We start from the raw sequence: 14976 nt of genomic DNA on the forward strand, positions 1-14976 counted from the left end.
TAAGGCTACAGCGTTATTTTTGTTCTAATATCAACACATATCCAACAATCATCGAATGAATAATAAGGTAAAAAATGATCTTTTGTAAACATATGGGAAACTTGAGTGTGGACTGCCTCAGATAGCACATATAGCCACAAATGATACACCATCTTTTATTTTAGGTCCTACTCTAAACAATGAGTCCATTCACAGCATTTTCTTTGGTTGTGTGCATATATAATCCCTTGCTATTTATTATATGTGCAAAACAAAAAATTAATATTTATATGAAAAATGTATTTTCACACCCTTTAGTAAAATGAGAATAACTTTTGAATGCGACATGATAAAGAGTTCATTCTTTTTTTGGGTGTTTACTGTCTGCTGCTGCTAACAACCAGAACTGTCTGCAGTCTGCTAGAGCACCCAGAACCAGAGTTATCCACTATCAAAGAAAGGAATTTCAATATAAAAAAGAAAATTTGGTGTTTCATCATATGAAAAACAACATAAATAACAATATTTGTCACAAACAGCAGCTTTTTATGTAACTTCAAAGGGTTTTCTTTAAAATGATATAAAGAAATTGCATTTATTCCACTGTATGTGGTTATGGGGACACTTCAAATGTTTTTAGGCAGAAATTGTATACAAAAAGGGTATTATTCCTCCCTTCAGTTGGAGTAAAATAACTTTTGCATAGATATGATAGAGAAAAAATTCCTTTTTCCTCTGTAAGCTGACAATTGCTAGAATCAAACAAAACTGTCTGCAGGGACCTGAGACACCCAGAGCCAGAGTTATATACTTTCAAATAAAAACTTTAGAAAAAAACATCAAAAAGCGCCTATTTATTTTTGTGTTTATTAGAGGACTGATATCACATACAACCATGTTGAGCACTTTTAACAGTGTTTTATGTAATTTCAAAGGGTTACCTGTAAAATGATACCAAACTTTTGTATGTAAACCTCTGCATGTGGGTATGGGATGCTTTTGAAATTGGGTAGGCCAAATCCAGGCAAAAATCCCCAAAATAGCTTCAGGGTGTAAGAAGTTAAAGGGTTGAGTTAAATAACCATTACATTTTACCTTAGTTAAAATGTCAGTATATAAAACTGAAATCCATTTTATGAATTTCTGCCCAAAGCCAAATTGTTTTAGAACTGCAAATAAGAATCTGTGTTCCACTCTATCAAATGCCTTCTCAAAGTCCATGCTTATTATATATGCGCTTTTACCCTTTTCTTTTATATACCACGTTATGTCTCTAATGCTGCTTGTAATATCTGCTATATCTCTTCCCATTACTCCGTAAGCTTGATTAGTTTCAATTATATTGGGCAGTACCTGTTTTAGTCTATTTGCTAAAACTTTAGCTAAAACTTTAAGGTCTGTGTTTAGCATTGTGATTGGTCTATAATTTTTCAAGTCTGTTTTATTTCCTTTTTTCTTATATATAATTTTCATTAGACCTAACCCCATTCTTGGGTGCACTTTTCCTTTTTCAAAGATCTCTTCATAAACCTCTTTTAAAATAATACTTATTTTTCCTTTGAAAGCTTTATAAAACTCATTCCCAATGCCGTCTATCCCTGGGCTTTTCTTCGTTCCTAATTGATTGATGGCTTCTATAATTTCTTCTGTTGTAATATCTTTTTCACAATCATTTTTGTCTTCTTTATCAACTTTTCTCGTTATTTGTTGTAATAAGATTTTTCTTTTTGTCTCATCTCCTTCTTCTGATGTAAAAAGTTCCTCATAAAACTGGTTTACCTCTTTTAAAATACCCTCTGTACTTAATATCACTTTTCCTTCTTTGTTTCTGAGTTCTTTAATTATTCCTGCCTTCCCCCTACTTTTCTCAAGGTTTAAAAAGAACTTGTTGCATTTTTCTCCTTCTACTGTGTATTTCGCTTTGCTTCTTAGCATCGCCCCTTTGTACTTTTCTTCTTCTATTTTCTTTAGTTTTTCCTCCACTTCAATTACTCTTTGTATGTTTACCTCATTTTTGTTTAACTCCTCTTTTAATGTTTTTCTTATTTCTTCCTCTTTTATTCTTTTCACCTTTTGCAACAATTTACTATAGCTCATTGCATATTTCCTAATGTCATATTTCATGTTTTCCCACCATTGTCTTTTATCTTCTATATACATAAGGTCTGTTTTTCCTTCATCTAATATATTTTCTATCTCTTTTTTAAAATGCTGTTCCTTTAAAACTTCAGTGTTTAAAATCCATACCCCTGGTCCCTTCATTTCTCCTTTAAAATCCATTCTCATTAACACCATTTTGTGATCACTTAAAGTTGTTTCTTTATAAAACACTCCATCAATAAAACATTCCAAATTCCTGGTGCTTAAAAAGTGGTCTATTCTAGTTTGACACATAAAATTCCCCACCAGCTGTCTTCTTGTATATTCCCTATTTTTTTCATTTCTCTCCCTCCACACATCAATCATGTTTTTTTTCCCCATCAACGACCTTAACTCCTTTCTACCCCCATCTGATTTAAAGATCATTCCATTAGCCATGTCCATTTTACTAAAAACAGTGTTAAAATCCCCCGCAATCATTACCCTCTCCCATTTTTCAACTACTTCAGCTATAACATTAAAATATCTTTTCTTTTCTATTTCTTCATTTGGAGCATGTACGTTTACTAAAATAAAATCATCTTCTTCCATCTTAATTTCTACTGCCATGCATTTCCCTTTTGTGTCATTATACATTAGTTTTGTCATGATACCTCTATCTTGTCTTATTAACACCGCCACTCCTCCTCCCATTTTTCCCTCTCCATTATTAAAAAATAATTCTCCTTCCCATCTTCTTTTAAAATCCTCCATTACACTTTCTTTCCAGTTTGTCTCTTGCAATAAAATCACATCTTCATCTCTACACAGTTCCTTAACTTTTTCAAATTTCACACCATTCATTAATCCCCTTGCATTAAAGCTCACAATTTTTAACACCATTAAATAAAAAGAAAAAAAGAAAAACTTTTGCATCAACATTTTGTTAGTCAATTTTCCTCCCCTGCCTTTTCACTTCTTCCACAGTCTTGTATCTCTTCAGAACTTTGTTTCCACATTTTATTTTTAGCTTTCTCTAAATTTGGTATTACCTTAATTTTTCTCCTTCTTTTGTTGGTTGTTCCCAACGTGCTGTCTTCGTCAATGTTTTCACTGTCTTTGTCCTTTCCTTCCTCCTCCCCAGTTTGTTCTTTCTCCTTTGGCTCCTTCGTTTCAATTTGTTGAGTATCGTTTTCCTCCATCAAATCCTCCATTTCCTCGCTTTCCTGTGTTAATTCAGTCTTTTCAATCTCGTTGTCATTGTCCTCTCCTTGTGTCATTCCAGTATTCTCATTTTGCTCCTCACTTTTCTGTGTTAATTCAGTCTTTTCAATCTCGTTGTCATTGTCCTCTCCTTGTGTCGCTCCAATGTCCTCACGTTGCTCCTCTTCGCTGTCTGTTTCATGCATCTGCCCGCTCTCCTGCTCTTCTTCCTGTTGATGGTCTCTATACCAGCATTCGCACTTGTCCAGTGCTCGCTTGCAGTCCGGACACCTCACTACCTTGCAGTCCCTCGCGAAGTGGCCTGTTTCCTCGCATTTAAAGCATTTAAAATCCGGACAGTCCTTCATCATGTGTTCAGGGCTCATACACAACCTGCAGGTTCTCACCTGCTGGCTATGTATCACTCTGAAGTATTGAGGACCTTCTCCCGTTTCAAGTCTAGTGCTGTAGGGCAAGGAGGCCACTTCTTTTGGGAACCGTACCTTCAGGAACCTTGTTCCATCCTCTATGTGGGTGCCGTTGTAGAATCGTCTCCTTATCTGTGAGATGGGAGTTACCCCCCATCCCTGTAGCTTCTGTAATATCTCGCCGTCGTCCAGGTATGCGGGCAGATGCATAAAAGAGACAACAAAATCTTTATTATTCAACTTTTTAATTTCACAAATCTTTCCTTTAATCATTAGTCCTCCATCCAACTTTTCAATATCTTCCTCCTTTTCAAAGGTAATTTCATATTCTTTCATCATTTTGGGCCTTACCGCTAGTATGCTTGTAACGTCCATCTTGTCAAGCAATGCCTGAATTATGTCCTCTGGTTTTCCTTCATGCACCTCTGCCAGATCAACTACCACCGTTGCTTCTTTAGTGTAGTATCTTTTATATCTCCTTTCCGGGCCATCCTTATCTCGTTGTCTTTTTTCCGGTCCGTTTTCCATTTGCTGATGCGTTCCTCGTTCTAAATCCATGTCTGTTGCTGTTATATTGTCCATTCCTCAAAGAAACAAGCAACAACACACAAAAAAACTAAAACGATCCCTCCCAAACAGCTAAGCTGTTGGGAGGACAAGTAACAAAATAACAAAAAACAAACAAACAAAAAAACCTTTTAGGACTAAATAAACACAAATAGAAAAACTCAAACGTGTGGAGAGCCTTTCCCTCTCTACTGCAGCCTCACACTTCCTTGTTACTTCCTTGTTGCTCTCTAGCGCCCTCAGGGTGGTGTGGCCGTGAACGAGTGCTGACTCGATTCGAGAGACACTTCAAGGCTAATGTGGCAACGCAATGACATCGGTAAATGGTTACAGAAAGGACGCATTCATGGGAAAAAATGACATAAAAAAAATAATTAATTAATTAAATGCTTACAGCACCTGGTATTCCCAGGCGGTCTCCCATCCAAGTACTAACCAGGCCCGACCCTGCTTGGCTTCCGAGATCAGACGAGAGCGGGCGTGCTCAGGGTGGTGTGGCCGTAAGCGAGTGCTGACTCGCTTCGATAGACACTTCAAGACTTATGTGGCAACGCCATGACATCAGTGAACGCTTACAGAAAGATCGCATTCATGGGAAAAAATGACATAAAAAAATAATTAATTAATTAAATGCTTACAGCACCTGGTATTCCCAGGCGGTCTCCCATCCAAGTACTAACCAGGCCCGACCCTGCTTGGCTTCCGAGATCAGACGAGAGCGGGCGTGCTCAGGGTGGTGTGGCCGTAAGCGAGTGCAGACTCGATTCAAGAGACACTTCAAAACTAATGTGGCAACGCCATGCCATGGGAGAACGCTTACAGAAAGGACGCATTCATGGGAAAATATGACATAAATAAATATTTAATTAATTAAATGCTTACAGCACCTGGTATTCCCAGGCGGTCTCCCATCCAAGTACTAACCAGGCCCGACCCTGCTTGGCTTCCGAGATCAGACGAGAGCGGGCGTGCTCAGGGTGGTGTGGCCGTAAGCGAGTGCGGACTTGATTCGAGAGACACTTCAAAACTAATGTGGCAACGCCATGCCATGGGAGAACGCTTACAGAAAGGACGCATTCATGGGAAAAAAAGACATAAAAAAATAATTAATTAATTAAATGCTTACAGCACCTGGTATTCCCAGGCGGTCTCCCATCCAAGTACTAACCAGGCCCGACCCTGCTTGGCTTCCGAGATCAGACGAGAGCGGGCGTGCTCAGGGTGGTGTGGCCGTAAGCGAGTGCTGACTCGCTTCGATAGACACTTCAAGACTTATGTGGCAACGCCATGACATCAGTGAACGCTTACAGAAAGATCGCATTCATGGGAAAAAATGACATAAAAAAATAATTAATTAATTAAATGCTTACAGCACCTGGTATTCCCAGGCGGTCTCCCATCCAAGTACTAACCAGGCCCGACCCTGCTTGGCTTCCGAGATCAGACGAGAGCGGGCGTGCTCAGGGTGGTGTGGCCGTAAGCGAGTGCTGACTCGACTCGAGAGACACTTCAAGGCTAATGTGGCAACGCAATGACATCGGTAAATGGTTACAGAAAGGACGCATTCATGGGAAAAAATGACATAAAAAAAATTATTAATTAATGAAATGCTTACAACACCTGGTATTCCCAGGCGGTCTCCCATCCAAGTACTAACCAGGCCCGACCCTGCTTGGCTTCCGAGATCAGACGAGAGCGGGCGTGCTCAGGGTGGTGTGGCCGTAAGCGAGTGCAGACTCGATTCGAGAGACACTTCAAAACTAATGTGGCAACGCCATGCCATGCCATGGGAGAACGCTTACAGAAAGGACGCATTCATGGGAAAATATGACATAAATAAATATTTAATTAATTAAATGCTTACAGCACCTGGTATTCCCAGGCGGTCTCCCATCCAAGTACTAACCAGGCCCGACCCTGCTTGGCTTCCGAGATCAGACGAGAGCGGGCGTGCTCAGGGTGGTGTGGCCGCAAGCGAGTGCGGACTTGATTCGAGAGACACTTCAAAACTAATGTGGCAACGCCATGCCATGGGAGAACGCTTACAGAAAGGACGCATTCATGGGAAAAAATGACATAAAAAATTATTAATTAATTAAATGCTTACAGCACCTGGTATTCCCAGGCGGTCTCCCATCCAAGTACTAACCAGGCCCGACCCTGCTTGGCTTCCGAGATCAGACGAGAGCGGGCGTGCTCAGGGTGGTGTGGCCGTAAGCGAGTGCTGACTCGCTTCGATAGACACTTCAAGACTTATGTGGCAACGCCATGACATCAGTGAACGCTTACAGAAAGATCGCATTCATGGGAAAAAATGACATAAATAATTAATTAATTAAATGCTTACAGAACCTGGTATTCCCAGGCGGTCTCCCATCCAAGTACTAACCAGGCCCAACCCTGCTTGGCTTCCGAGATCAGACGAGAGCGGGCTTGCTCAGGGTGGTGTGGCCGTAAGCGAGTGCTGACTCAATTCGAGAGACACTTCAAAACTAATGTGGCAACGCCATGCCATGGGAGAACGCTTACAGAAAGGACGCATTCATGGGAAAAATGACATAAATAATTAATTAATTAAATGCTTACAGCACCAGGTATTCCCAGGCGGTCTCCCATCCAAGTACTAACCAGGCCCGACCCTGCTTGGCTTCCGAGATCAGACGAGAGCGGGCGTGCTCAGGGTGGTGTGGCCGTAAGCGAGTGCGGACTTGATTCGAGAGACACTTCAAAACTAATGTGGCAACGCCATGCCATGGGAGAACGCTTACAGAAAGGACGCATTCATGGGAAAATATGACATAAATAAATATTTAATTAATTAAATGCTTACAGCACCTGGTATTCCCAGGCGGTCTCCCATCCAAGTACTAACCAGGCCCGACCCTGCTTGGCTTCCGAGATCAGACGAGAGCGGGCGTGCTCAGGGTGGTGTGGCCGTAAGCGAGTGCTGACTCGCTTCGATAGACACTTCAAGACTTATGTGGCAACGCCATGACATCAGTGAACGCTTACAGAAAGATCGCATTCATGGGAAAAAATGACATAAATAATTAATTAATTAAATGCTTACAGAACCTGGTATTCCCAGGCGGTCTCCCATCCAAGTACTAACCAGGCCCGACCCTGCTTGGCTTCCGAGATCAGACGAGAGCGGGCGTGCTCAGGGTGGTGTGGCCGCAAGCGAGTGCGGACTTGATTCGAGAGACACTTCAAAACTAATGTGGCAACGCCATGCCATGGGAGAACGCTTACAGAAAGGACGCATTCATGGGAAAAAATGACATAAAAAATTATTAATTAATTAAATGCTTACAGCACCTGGTATTCCCAGGCGGTCTCCCATCCAAGTACTAACCAGGCCCGACCCTGCTTGGCTTCCGAGATCAGACGAGAGCGGGCGTGCTCAGGGTGGTGTGGCCGTAAGCGAGTGCTGACTCGCTTCGATAGACACTTCAAGACTTATGTGGCAACGCCATGGCATCAGTGAACGCTTACAGAAAGATCGCATTCATGGGAAAAAATGACATAAATAATTAATTAATTAAATGCTTACAGAACCTGGTATTCCCAGGCGGTCTCCCATCCAAGTACTAACCAGGCCCAACCCTGCTTGGCTTCCGAGATCAGACGAGAGCGGGCTTGCTCAGGGTGGTGTGGCCATAAGCGAGTGCTAACTCAATTCGAGAGACACTTCAAAACTAATGTGGCAACGCCATGCCATGGGAGAACGCTTACAGAAAGGACGCATTCATGGGAAAAATGACATAAATAATTAATTAATTAAATGCTTACAGCACCAGGTATTCCCAGGCGGTCTCCCATCCAAGTACTAACCAGGCCCGACCCTGCTTGGCTTCCGAGATCAGACGAGAGCGGGCGTGCTCAGGGTGGTGTGGCCGTAAGCGAGTGCGGACTTGATTCGAGAGACACTTCAAAACTAATGTGGCAACGCCATGCCATGGGAGAACGCTTACAGAAAGGACGCATTCATGGGAAAAAAATGACATAAAAAAATTATTAATTAATTAAATGTTTACAGCACCTGGTATTCCCAGGCGGTCTCCCATCCAAGTACTAACCAGGCCCGACCCTGCTTGGCTTCCGAGATCAGACGAGAGCGGGCGTGCTCAGGGTGGTGTGGCCGTAAGCGAGTGCTGACTCGCTTCGATAGACACTTCAAGACTTATGTGGCAACGCCATGACATCAGTGAACGCTTACAGAAAGATCGCATTCATGGGAAAAAATGACATAAATAATTAATTAATTAAATGCTTACAGAACCTGGTATTCCCAGGCTGTCTCCCATCCAAGTACTAACCAGGCCCGACCCTGCTTGGCTTCCGAGATCAGACGAGAGCGGGCGTGCTCAGGGTGGTGTGGCCGTAAACGAGTGCTGACTCGATTCGAGAGACACTTCAAGGCTAATGTGGCAACGCAATGACATCGGTAAATGGTTACAGAAAGGACGCATTCATGGGAAAAAATGACATAAAAAAATAATTAATTAATTAAATGCTTACAGCACCTGGTATTCCCAGGCGGTCTCCCATCCAAGTACTAACCAGGCCCGACCCTGCTTGGCTTCCGAGATCAGACGAGAGCGGGCGTGCTCAGGGTGGTGTGGCCGTAAGCGAGTGCTGACTCGCTTCGATAGACACTTCAAAACTTATGTGGCAACGCCATGACATCAGTGAACGCTTACAGAAAGATCGCATTCATGGGAAAAAATGACATAAAAAAATAATTAATTCATTAAATGCTTACAGCACCTGGTATTCCCAGGCGGTCTCCCATCCAAGTACTAACCAGGCCCGACCCTGCTTGGCTTCCGAGATCAGACGAGAGCGGGCGTGCTCAGGGTGGTGTGGCCGTAAGCGAGTGCTGACTCGATTCGAGAGACACTTCAAGGTTAATGTGGCAACGCAATGACATCGGTAAATGGTTACAGAAAGGACGCATTCATGGGAAAAAATGACATAAATAATTAATTAATTAAATGCTTACAGAACCTGGTATTCCCAGGCGGTCTCCCATCCAAGTACTAACCAGCCCCGACCCTGCTTGGCTTCCGAGATCAGACGAGAGCGGGCTTGCTCAGGGTGGTGTGGCCGTAAGCGAGTGCTGACTCGATTCGAGAGACACTTCAAAACTAATGTGGCAACGCCATGCCATTGGAGAACGCTTACAGAAAGGACGCATTCATGAGAAAAATGACATAAATAATTAATTAATTAAATGCTTACAGCACCAGGTATTCCCAGGCGGTCTCCCATCCAAGTACTAAACAGGCCCGACCCTGCTTGGCTTCCGAGATCAGACGAGAGCGGGCGTGCTCAGGGTGGTGTGGCCGTAAGCGAGTGCGGACTTGATTCGAGAGACACTTCAAAACTAATGTGGCAACGCCATGCCATGGGAGAATGCTTACAGAAAGGACGCATTCATGGGAAAAATGACATAAATATTTAATTAATTAAATTCTTACAGCACCAGGTATTCCCAGGCGGTCTCCCATCCAAGTACCAACCAGGCCCGACCCTGCTTCGCTTCCGAGATCAGACGAGAGCGGGCGTGCTCAGGATGGTGTGGCCGTAAACGAGTGCTGACTCGATTCGAGAGACACTTCAAGGCTAATGTGGCAACGCAATGACATCGGTAAATGGTTACAGAAAGGACGCATTCATGGGAAAAAATGACATAAAAAAAAATAATTAATTAATTAAATGCTTACAGCACCTGGTATTCCCAGGCGGTCTCCCATCCAAGTACTAACCAGGCCCGACCCTGCTTGGCTTCCGAGATCAGACGAGAGCGGGCTTGCTCAGGGTGGTGTGGCCGTAAGCGAGTGCTGACTCAATTCGAGAGACACTTCAAAACTAATGTGGCAACGCCATGCCATGGGAGAACGCTTACAGAAAGGACGCATTCATGGGAAAAATGACATAAATAATTAATTAATTAAATGCTTACAGCACCAGGTATTCCCAGGCGGTCTCCCATCCAAGTACTAACCAGGCCCGACCCTGCTTGGCTTCCGAGATCAGACGAGAGCGGGCGTGCTCAGGGTGGTGTGGCCGTAAGCGAGTGCGGACTTGATTCGAGAGACACTTCAAAACTAATGTGGCAACGCCATGCCATGGGAGAACGCTTACAGAAAGGACGCATTCATGGGAAAATATGACATAAATAAATATTTAATTAATTAAATGCTTACAGCACCTGGTATTCCCAGGCGGTCTCCCATCCAAGTACTAACCAGGCCCGACCCTGCTTGGCTTCCGAGATCAGACGAGAGCGGGCGTGCTCAGGGTGGTGTGGCCGTGAGCGAGTGCGGACTTGATTCGAGAGACACTTCAAAACTAATGTGGCAACGCCATGCCATGGGAGAACGCTTACAGAAAGGACGCATTCATGGGAAAAAAAACATAAAAAAATAATTAATTAATTAAATGCTTACAGCACCTGGTATTCCCAGGCGGTCTCCCATCCAAGTACTAACCAGGCCCGACCCTGCTTGGCTTCCGAGATCAGACGAGAGCGGGCGTGCTCAGGGTGGTGTGGCCGTAAGCGAGTGCTGACTCGCTTCGATAGACACTTCAAGACTTATGTGGCAACGCCATGACATCAGTGAACGCTTACAGAAAGATCGCATTCATGGGAAAAAATGACATAAAAAAATAATTAATTAATTAAATGCTTACAGCACCTGGTATTCCCAGGCGGTCTCCCATCCAAGTACTAACCAGGCCCGACCCTGCTTGGCTTCCGAGATCAGACGAGAGCGGGCGTGCTCAGGATGGTGTGGCCGTAAACGAGTGCTGACTCGATTCGAGAGACACTTCAAGGCTAATGTGGCAACGCAATGACATCGGTAAATGGTTACAGAAAGGACGCATTCATGGGAAAAAATGACATAAAAAAAAATAATTAATTAATTAAATGCTTACAGCACCTGGTATTCCCAGGCGGTCTCCCATCCAAGTACTAACCAGGCCCGACCCTGCTTGGCTTCCGAGATCAGACGAGAGCGGGCGTGCTCAGGGTGGTGTGGCCGTAAGCAAGAGCTGACTCGCTGCGATAGACACTTCAAGACTTATGTGGCAACGCCATGACATCAGTGAACGCTTACAGAAAGATCGCATTCATGGGAAAAAATGACATAAAAAAATAATTAATTAATTAAATGCTTACAGCACCTGGTATTCCCAGGCGGTCTCCCATCCAAGTACTAACCAGGCCCGACCCTGCTTGGCTTCCGAGATCAGACGAGAGCGTGCTCAGGGTGGTGTGGCCGTAAGCGAGTGCTGACTCGATTCGAGAGACACTTCAAGGCTAATGTGGCAACGCAATGACATCGGTAAATGGTTACAGAAAGGACGCATTCATGGGAAAAAATGACATAAAAAAAATTATTAATTAATTAAATGCTTACAGCACCTGGTATTTCCAGGCGGTCTCCCATCCAAGTACTAACCAGGCCCGACCCTGCTTGGCTTCCGAGATCAGACGAGAGCGGGCGTGCTCAGGGTGGTGTGGCCGTAAGCGAGTGCTGACTCGCTTCGATAGACACTTCAAGACTTATGTGGCAACGCCATGACATCAGTGAACGCTTACAGAAAGATCGCATTCATGGGAAAAAATGACATAAAAAAATAATTAATTAATTAAATGTTTACAGCACCTGGTATTCCCAGGCGGTCTCCCATCCAAGTACTAACCAGGCCCGACCCTGCATGGCTTCCGAGATCAGACGAGAGCGGGCGTGCTCAGGGTGGTGTGGCCGTAAGCGAGTGCGGACTTGATTCGAGAGACACTTCAAAACTAATGTGGCAACGCCATGCCAGGGGAGAACGCTTACAGAAAGGACGCATTCATGGGAAAAAATGACATAAAAAAATTATTAATTAATTAAATGCTTACAGCACCTGGTATTCCCAGGCGGTCTCCCATCCAAGTACTAACCAGGCCCGACCCTGCTTGGCTTCCGAGATCAGACGAGAGCGGGCGTGCTCAGGGTGGTGTGGCCGTAAGCGAGTGCTGACTCGCTTCGATAGACACTTCAAGACTTATGTGGCATTCCACAGAAACTGCAAACTGCTACCTTTTAGAAAATATAAAATATATTTTGGATAAAGGTGGTGTTGTGGGAGCTGTCTTTTTGGATTTTAAGAAAGCATTTGATACTGTAAATCACATGGTTTTAATCAATAAGCTTTTAAATTATAATTTTTCACCAGAGTCAATTGCATGGATAAAATCTTACCTTACTGGTAGAGAACAGTGTGTACGTGTTCAAGATAAGATCTCTCGAATAGTAAGCAATACTACTGGTGTACCTCAAGGTTCAACTTTGGGTCCTTTGTTATTTAGTTTATATATTAATGATTTACCAAAAGTTTGTTCATCTAAAGTAAAGTGTCAAATGTATGCCGATGATACGGTTATATATCTGCATGCAAAAAGTAAATCTGAAGCTGCAAGAGAATTATCAGCCACTTTGGTTAATGTTTCTAAATGGCTGTCAAATTCATGTTTACACCTTAATGTTAGTAAGACTGTATGTATGTTTTTTTCAAAGTCTGTTAACAGAGAACCAGACCCGCACGTTATAGTAGCTGGAAGAAATTTGGAAGTAGTGCAAGAATATAAATATTTGGGTATTATATTAGATTCACAGCTTACATTTAAAAAACAAGTTCAAAAAGTAGGTAACAGAATTAAATTTAATCTTGCAAATTTCAGATATATAAGGAATAATTTAACAATTGAGGCATCAAAGTTGTATGTAAACGCAATGATATTTTCACATATGAATTATTGTCTGACTAGCTGGGTGCAGACAAAAAAAACCACATTAATATCAATTGAACGACTTTACAAACAATCTTTAAAAATATTAGATAAAAAGCCAAATTTGTATCACCATTGCAATATTTTAACTAAATATAATCTTTTAACTTGGGAGAATGTGATCAAATATGCAGATATTTTACTTGTTTATAAAATTTTACATGGTTTAGCTCCACCTCCACTCAAGGAGTTTATTAAGCAGAGTCGAACTGCAATTACAAGAGCCACTGTTAGAGGAGATTGTACAGTACCATTTAGGAGGAGTTCGTTTGGCCAATCAGCCTTTTCCTATAGAGCTATACATGTTTGGAATGCTGTACCTATTGAGATAAGAGATATTGTTCCTTTTAATTATTTTTCTACATCTGTAAAACAGTGGCTATTAGATAATCAAAAATGTTGTCATGATTTGGTGTAGTGTGTGTTTTGTTGGTTATGATTATGCTGTTTGGAAAATGTATGATATGGTTATTTTTATTAGAATTTAGTATTTTAATTGTAATTGTGTTATTTAACATCCGCCTGCCTGGGACTACAAATGAAAATTAGTCTGTATGGCTAAATTTGGCATATTTTCATGCTCTATGTGTTGCGTGGCTATGAATGTGCATTGTCCCATTTCTTAAATAAATAAACTCAAACTCAAACGCCATGACATCAGTGAACCCTTACAGAAAGATCGCATTCATGGGAAAAAATGACATAAATAATTAATTAATTAAATGCTTACAGAACCTGGTATTCCCAGGCGGTCTCCCATCCAAGTACTAACCAGGCCCGACCCTGCTTGGCTTCCGAGATCAGACGAGAGCGGGCGTGCTCAGGGTGGTGTGGCCGTAAGCGAGTGCGGACTAGATTCGAGAGACACTTCAAAACTAATGTGGCAACGCCATGCCATGGGAGAACGCTTACAGAAAGGACGCATTCATGGGAAAAATGACATAAATAATTAATTAATTAAATGCTTACAGCACCAGGTATTCCCAGGCGGTCTCCCATCCAAGTACTAACCAGGCCCGACCCTGCTTGGCTTCCGAGATCAGACGAGAGCGGGCGTGCTCAGGGTGGTGTGGCCGTAAGCGAGTGCTGACTCGCTTCGATAGACACTTCAAGACTTATGTGGCAACGCCATGACATCAGTGAACGCTTACAGAAAGATCGCATTCATGGGAAAAAATGACATAAATAATTAATTAATTAAATGCTTACAGAACCTGGTATTCCCAGGCGGTCTCCCATCCAAGTACTAACCAGGCCCGACCCTGCTTGGCTTCCGAGATCAGACGAGAGCGGGCTTGCTCAGGGTGGTGTGGCCGTAAGCGAGTGCTGACTCAATTCGAGAGACACTTCAAAACTAATGTGGCAACGCCATGCCATGGGAGAACGCTTACAGAAAGGACGCATTCATGGGAAAAATGACATAAATAATTAATTAATTAAATGCTTACAGCACCAGGTATTCCCAGGCGGTCTCCCATCCAAGTACTAACCAGGCCCGACCCTGCTTGGCTTCCGAGATCAGACGAGAGCGGGCGTGCTCAGGGTGGTGTGGCCGTAAGCGAGTGCGGACTTGATTCGAGAGACACTTCAAAACTAATGTGGCAACGCCATGCCATGGGAGAACGCTTACAGAAAGGACGCATTCATGGGAAAAATGACATAAATAATTAATTAATTAAATTCTTACAGCACCAGGTATTCCCAGGCGGTCTCCCATCCAAGTACTAACCAGGCCCGACCCTGCTTGGCTTCCGAGATTAGACGAGAGCGGGCGTGCTCAGGGTGGTGTGGCCGTAAACGAGTGCTGACTCGATTCGAGAGACACTTCAAGGCTAATGTGGCAACGCAATGACATCGGTAAATGGTTACAGA

General features: G+C 43.1%; 27 non-coding genes and 10 pseudogenes across 27 annotated transcripts; all 37 read right to left on the minus strand.

Annotated features, from left to right (window-relative positions):
- Positions 1-4643: 4643 nt before the first annotated feature.
- LOC135759564 (5S ribosomal RNA) lies at positions 4644-4762 on the minus strand. Its single transcript, XR_010536845.1, has one exon. It is a non-coding gene; the product is annotated as a 5S ribosomal RNA (ribosomal RNA).
- Positions 4763-4887: 125 nt separating this feature from the next.
- On the minus strand, positions 4888-5006 carry LOC135759565 (5S ribosomal RNA). Its single transcript, XR_010536846.1, has one exon. It is a non-coding gene; the product is annotated as a 5S ribosomal RNA (ribosomal RNA).
- Positions 5007-5131: 125 nt separating this feature from the next.
- On the minus strand, positions 5132-5250 carry LOC135759567 (5S ribosomal RNA). Its single transcript, XR_010536848.1, has one exon. It is a non-coding gene; the product is annotated as a 5S ribosomal RNA (ribosomal RNA).
- Positions 5251-5375: 125 nt separating this feature from the next.
- On the minus strand, positions 5376-5494 carry LOC135759569 (5S ribosomal RNA). Its single transcript, XR_010536849.1, has one exon. It is a non-coding gene; the product is annotated as a 5S ribosomal RNA (ribosomal RNA).
- A 125-nt stretch (positions 5495-5619) lies between these two features.
- Positions 5620-5738, minus strand: LOC135759570 (5S ribosomal RNA). Its single transcript, XR_010536850.1, has one exon. It is a non-coding gene; the product is annotated as a 5S ribosomal RNA (ribosomal RNA).
- Positions 5739-5864: 126 nt separating this feature from the next.
- Positions 5865-5983, minus strand: LOC135759926 (5S ribosomal RNA). The gene has a single exon (XR_010537194.1). It is a non-coding gene; the product is annotated as a 5S ribosomal RNA (ribosomal RNA).
- Positions 5984-6113: 130 nt separating this feature from the next.
- LOC135759909 (5S ribosomal RNA) lies at positions 6114-6232 on the minus strand. Its single transcript, XR_010537179.1, has one exon. It is a non-coding gene; the product is annotated as a 5S ribosomal RNA (ribosomal RNA).
- Positions 6233-6356: 124 nt separating this feature from the next.
- Positions 6357-6475, minus strand: LOC135759571 (5S ribosomal RNA). The gene has a single exon (XR_010536851.1). It is a non-coding gene; the product is annotated as a 5S ribosomal RNA (ribosomal RNA).
- A 121-nt stretch (positions 6476-6596) lies between these two features.
- On the minus strand, positions 6597-6715 carry LOC135759296 (5S ribosomal RNA; annotated as a pseudogene).
- A 120-nt stretch (positions 6716-6835) lies between these two features.
- On the minus strand, positions 6836-6954 carry LOC135759753 (5S ribosomal RNA). Its single transcript, XR_010537027.1, has one exon. It is a non-coding gene; the product is annotated as a 5S ribosomal RNA (ribosomal RNA).
- A 125-nt stretch (positions 6955-7079) lies between these two features.
- Positions 7080-7198, minus strand: LOC135759572 (5S ribosomal RNA). Its single transcript, XR_010536852.1, has one exon. It is a non-coding gene; the product is annotated as a 5S ribosomal RNA (ribosomal RNA).
- A 121-nt stretch (positions 7199-7319) lies between these two features.
- LOC135759255 (5S ribosomal RNA) lies at positions 7320-7438 on the minus strand (annotated as a pseudogene).
- Positions 7439-7562: 124 nt separating this feature from the next.
- LOC135759573 (5S ribosomal RNA) lies at positions 7563-7681 on the minus strand. Its single transcript, XR_010536853.1, has one exon. It is a non-coding gene; the product is annotated as a 5S ribosomal RNA (ribosomal RNA).
- Positions 7682-7802: 121 nt separating this feature from the next.
- LOC135759405 (5S ribosomal RNA) lies at positions 7803-7921 on the minus strand (annotated as a pseudogene).
- Positions 7922-8041: 120 nt separating this feature from the next.
- LOC135759754 (5S ribosomal RNA) lies at positions 8042-8160 on the minus strand. The gene has a single exon (XR_010537028.1). It is a non-coding gene; the product is annotated as a 5S ribosomal RNA (ribosomal RNA).
- A 126-nt stretch (positions 8161-8286) lies between these two features.
- On the minus strand, positions 8287-8405 carry LOC135759972 (5S ribosomal RNA). The gene has a single exon (XR_010537240.1). It is a non-coding gene; the product is annotated as a 5S ribosomal RNA (ribosomal RNA).
- Positions 8406-8526: 121 nt separating this feature from the next.
- On the minus strand, positions 8527-8645 carry LOC135759484 (5S ribosomal RNA; annotated as a pseudogene).
- A 125-nt stretch (positions 8646-8770) lies between these two features.
- On the minus strand, positions 8771-8889 carry LOC135759574 (5S ribosomal RNA). Its single transcript, XR_010536854.1, has one exon. It is a non-coding gene; the product is annotated as a 5S ribosomal RNA (ribosomal RNA).
- Positions 8890-9014: 125 nt separating this feature from the next.
- LOC135759575 (5S ribosomal RNA) lies at positions 9015-9133 on the minus strand. The gene has a single exon (XR_010536855.1). It is a non-coding gene; the product is annotated as a 5S ribosomal RNA (ribosomal RNA).
- A 121-nt stretch (positions 9134-9254) lies between these two features.
- LOC135759509 (5S ribosomal RNA) lies at positions 9255-9373 on the minus strand (annotated as a pseudogene).
- A 120-nt stretch (positions 9374-9493) lies between these two features.
- LOC135759951 (5S ribosomal RNA) lies at positions 9494-9612 on the minus strand. Its single transcript, XR_010537219.1, has one exon. It is a non-coding gene; the product is annotated as a 5S ribosomal RNA (ribosomal RNA).
- A 120-nt stretch (positions 9613-9732) lies between these two features.
- On the minus strand, positions 9733-9851 carry LOC135759428 (5S ribosomal RNA; annotated as a pseudogene).
- Positions 9852-9978: 127 nt separating this feature from the next.
- On the minus strand, positions 9979-10097 carry LOC135759122 (5S ribosomal RNA). Its single transcript, XR_010536678.1, has one exon. It is a non-coding gene; the product is annotated as a 5S ribosomal RNA (ribosomal RNA).
- Positions 10098-10217: 120 nt separating this feature from the next.
- On the minus strand, positions 10218-10336 carry LOC135759755 (5S ribosomal RNA). The gene has a single exon (XR_010537029.1). It is a non-coding gene; the product is annotated as a 5S ribosomal RNA (ribosomal RNA).
- Positions 10337-10461: 125 nt separating this feature from the next.
- LOC135759999 (5S ribosomal RNA) lies at positions 10462-10580 on the minus strand. The gene has a single exon (XR_010537267.1). It is a non-coding gene; the product is annotated as a 5S ribosomal RNA (ribosomal RNA).
- A 124-nt stretch (positions 10581-10704) lies between these two features.
- On the minus strand, positions 10705-10823 carry LOC135759576 (5S ribosomal RNA). Its single transcript, XR_010536856.1, has one exon. It is a non-coding gene; the product is annotated as a 5S ribosomal RNA (ribosomal RNA).
- A 125-nt stretch (positions 10824-10948) lies between these two features.
- LOC135759093 (5S ribosomal RNA) lies at positions 10949-11067 on the minus strand. The gene has a single exon (XR_010536651.1). It is a non-coding gene; the product is annotated as a 5S ribosomal RNA (ribosomal RNA).
- Positions 11068-11194: 127 nt separating this feature from the next.
- LOC135759577 (5S ribosomal RNA) lies at positions 11195-11313 on the minus strand. The gene has a single exon (XR_010536857.1). It is a non-coding gene; the product is annotated as a 5S ribosomal RNA (ribosomal RNA).
- A 125-nt stretch (positions 11314-11438) lies between these two features.
- LOC135759489 (5S ribosomal RNA) lies at positions 11439-11553 on the minus strand (annotated as a pseudogene).
- Positions 11554-11679: 126 nt separating this feature from the next.
- LOC135759104 (5S ribosomal RNA) lies at positions 11680-11798 on the minus strand. Its single transcript, XR_010536661.1, has one exon. It is a non-coding gene; the product is annotated as a 5S ribosomal RNA (ribosomal RNA).
- A 125-nt stretch (positions 11799-11923) lies between these two features.
- Positions 11924-12042, minus strand: LOC135759306 (5S ribosomal RNA; annotated as a pseudogene).
- A 125-nt stretch (positions 12043-12167) lies between these two features.
- LOC135759579 (5S ribosomal RNA) lies at positions 12168-12286 on the minus strand. The gene has a single exon (XR_010536859.1). It is a non-coding gene; the product is annotated as a 5S ribosomal RNA (ribosomal RNA).
- Positions 12287-13827: 1541 nt separating this feature from the next.
- LOC135759156 (5S ribosomal RNA) lies at positions 13828-13946 on the minus strand. The gene has a single exon (XR_010536712.1). It is a non-coding gene; the product is annotated as a 5S ribosomal RNA (ribosomal RNA).
- Positions 13947-14066: 120 nt separating this feature from the next.
- Positions 14067-14185, minus strand: LOC135759756 (5S ribosomal RNA). Its single transcript, XR_010537030.1, has one exon. It is a non-coding gene; the product is annotated as a 5S ribosomal RNA (ribosomal RNA).
- Positions 14186-14306: 121 nt separating this feature from the next.
- On the minus strand, positions 14307-14425 carry LOC135759352 (5S ribosomal RNA; annotated as a pseudogene).
- A 120-nt stretch (positions 14426-14545) lies between these two features.
- LOC135759757 (5S ribosomal RNA) lies at positions 14546-14664 on the minus strand. The gene has a single exon (XR_010537031.1). It is a non-coding gene; the product is annotated as a 5S ribosomal RNA (ribosomal RNA).
- A 120-nt stretch (positions 14665-14784) lies between these two features.
- On the minus strand, positions 14785-14903 carry LOC135759436 (5S ribosomal RNA; annotated as a pseudogene).
- Positions 14904-14976: the final 73 nt, after the last annotated feature.

This window comes from Paramisgurnus dabryanus, chromosome 9, assembly GCF_030506205.2.
Source record: "Paramisgurnus dabryanus chromosome 9, PD_genome_1.1, whole genome shotgun sequence".
NCBI classification, from domain to species: Eukaryota; Metazoa; Chordata; class Actinopteri; order Cypriniformes; family Cobitidae; genus Paramisgurnus; species Paramisgurnus dabryanus.